The sequence below is a fragment of the Triticum dicoccoides genome, chromosome 2A (assembly GCF_002162155.2).
Source record: "Triticum dicoccoides isolate Atlit2015 ecotype Zavitan chromosome 2A, WEW_v2.0, whole genome shotgun sequence".
In the NCBI taxonomy this organism is placed as follows: Eukaryota; Viridiplantae; Streptophyta; class Magnoliopsida; order Poales; family Poaceae; genus Triticum; species Triticum dicoccoides.
In genome coordinates, this window is record NC_041382.1 from 194308799 (window position 1) to 194312264 (window position 3466).

Sequence of the window (3466 nt, forward strand, 5' to 3'; positions counted from 1 at the left end):
GAACTAGGTATTGAGATACCGACGATCGAATCTCGGGCAAGTAACATACCGATGACAAAGAGAACAACGTATGTTGTTATGCGGTCTGACCGATAAAGATCTTCGTAGAATATGAAGGAGCCAATATGGGCATCCAGGTCCCGCTATTGGTTATTGACCAGAGAGGTGTCTCGGTCATGTCTACATAGTTCTCAAACCCGTAGGGTCCGCACGCTTAATGTTCGTCGACGATATAGTACTATATGAGTTATGTATGTTGATGACCGAATGTTGTTCGGAGTCTGGGATGAGATCACGGACATGACGAGGAACTCCGGAATGGTCCGGAGATAAAGCTTGATATATGGGATAATAGTGTTTTGTCACCGGAAGGGTTCCGGAAATCACCGGAAGGGGTTCCGGATGTTTCCCGAAATGTTTGGGTACGAGAACACTTTATTTGGGCCAAAGGGGAAAGCCCACAAGGTTTTCGGAAAGCGCAAAAGGATGTTTTGCGGAGTCCAGGGGCCAGACGCTAGGGTCCCTGGCGTCTGGGTCCAGATGCCGGGAACCCTGGCGTCTGGCCCTGGAGTCCGAGAAGGACTCTTGCCTTTCGGGTGAAACCGACTTTGTGGAGGCTTTTACTCCAAGTTTCGACCCCAAGGCTCAACATATAAATAGAGGGGTAGGTTTAGCACCCAAGACACATCAAGAAACACCAAGCCGTGTACCGGCAACCCCGTCCCCTCTAGTTTATCCTCCGTCCTAGTTTTCGTAGTGCTTAGGCGAAGCCCTGCGGAGATTGTTCTTCACCAACACCGTCACCACGCTGTCGTGCTGCCGGAACTCATCTACTATATCGCCCCTCTTGCTGGATCGAGAAGGCGAGGACGTCACCGAGCCGAACGTGTGCAGAACTCGGAGGTGCCGTGCTTTCGATACTTGGATCGGTCGGATCGTGAAGACGTACGACTACATCAACCGCGTTGATATAACGCTTCCACGAACGGTCTACGAGGGTACGTAGACAACACTCTCCCCTCTCGTTGCTATGCATCACCATGATCTTCCGTGTGTGTAGGAAATTTTTGAAATTACTACATTCCCCAACAGTGGCATCCGAGCCAGGTTTTATGCGTAGATGTCATATGCACGAGTAGAACACAAGTGAGTTGTGGGTGATATAAGTCATACTGCTTACCAGCATGTCATATTTTGGTTCGGCAGTATTGTTGGATGAAGCGGCCCGGACTGACATTACGCGTACGCTTACGCGAGACTGGTTCTACCGACGTGCTTTGCACACAGGTGGCTGATGGGTGTCAGTTTCTCCAACTTTAGTTGAACCGAGTGTGGCTACGCCCGGTCCTTGCGAAGGTTAAAACAACACCAACTTGACAAACCATCGTTGTGGTTTTGATGCGTAGGTAAGAATGGTTCTTGCTAAGCCCGTAGCAGCCACGTAAAATTTGCAACAACAAAGTAGAGGACGTCTAACTTGTTTTTGCAGGGCATGTTGTGATGTGATATGGTCAAGACATGATGCCAACTTTTATTGTATGAGATGATCATGTTTTGTAACCAAGTTATCAGCAACTGGCAGGAGCCATACCCCACACACACACACAAAATAAGGATCTAACACATCATTAATCTTAACACAGAAGGAACTTTGTTGTAGAATAGATAGGTTCCACCTAATCCACTTAGGGCCAAAGCCCCTAGATGTTAACATTTCCACTAGGAAATCCCAGTTCACATGATCGTAAGCTTTCTCATAGTCTAGCTTGAGAACAATCCGAGCCTCTCCAGATTTGTGAACTTCATGGATAGCCTCATGGGCAGTAACCACACTTTCTAGTACAAATCTGCCTCTCACAAAAGCGGATTGACATGGGGACAGTAGTCTATGACCCACAGGGGAAACCCTATTCATCATAGCTTTACTAAAAAAATCATAGAACAATTACTCAAACAAATGGGCCTAAAATTTTCCATATTTTTGGCATCTGGCTCCTTGGGAATAAGAGTGATTATAGAGTAATTTAGTCTCTGGATATCCAAAGATCCACTCTCAAAATCCCTCACAAGCGCCATGAAATCCTCTTTAACAACCTCCCAAAAGTGCTTTCAAAATAAAAAAGAGAGACCATCAGGTTCAGGGGCTCCATTAGCATAAGAGCCCATGATGGCTTCGTTAATTTCCTCCTCTGAAAAAGGCCTTTCTAGCATGGTATTTTCAGCCTCTGTCACACGCTCCTCTTCAGACCAAAATTGGTCATCTAAGTGAATGTTAGGTTTAGGTTCAAACCCAAAAAGGTTTTTATAGAAATTAGTTGCGACCCCCAGCATGTCTTGGGTGGAGTAAACAGGCCCATTTGCGCCCTCCAAGATAGACAACTAATTTTTCCTTCTACGCTAGTTAGCGACAGCATGGAAATATGTTGTATTCCTATCCCCCCCCCTCTTTGATCTTCCTGTCTCTAGATCTCTGCCACATGGCAGTTTCTTCTTTTTTCCAAATCTCATGGAGCTCGTCCTTGATATGTTTCATCCTGAGGATATACTCGGCATTAATTCTATTCTATTCAGAAAAGATATCTAAGATACCAAATTCCTGAAGTAATTCTTTCTTTCTTTTCTTCATGGTCGCTTCAATGTTGATGCTCCATCCTTTTACAAGTTTCCTAAACAATTTAGTTTTAAATTGCCAGGTTTCAATAGCAGTGGTAAAAGGGGAAGGTGTGGCCCAAAAAAAAATTCAACCAAGGCCTCAAAGTCAGGTTGTTCGAGCCACCATTTTTCAAATTTAAAAGGTCTAGTTGGGCTATATACGCCCACCCCATAATCAAGCAAAATGGAAGCATGATCACTCCCCATCCTAGGTAGGGCACACAAGGTTGTGAGAGGGAAGTGACTGTCCCAGCTAGTAGCAGAGAAAACTTTGTCAGTAGTGGCAAAAATGGGGTTATTTTGGTTATTACTCCAGGTAAAAACCATGTTTGACAGCTTGTACTCCATTAACCCCATTTGTTAATCCAATCGTTAAACAAAAAAGCCCAAGAGTTATTAATGTTGCCAGAAGTTTTTCCTTAGCCTCCGTAATCAGGTTAAAGTCCCCCCCCCCCAAACAAGACAGGATAGCACAAGCCTTCCATACTCTTATGTAGTTCAGCAATGAAGTCGACTTCATCTACAGCATAAGTTGTACCATATACTACAATCAGGTGCCAGCAAAAACCATCAATCTTGTTTTTCAAAGAGATGATAATGCAATATTTCTTGAGACTTACATCAAGGACCTCAAAACAATTAGTTTTAGTACCCCACAAGGATACCACCAGTAGAGCCCACTGCAGGGAGCGTATGCCACTCATAGGTAGTAGACCCAGCTAATGTGTTAAGAAAGGAATCAGATAATGTTTCTCTTTTAATTTCTTGAAAACCTAAAAAATCAGGCTTATACTTATTCACCAAATCAGACATG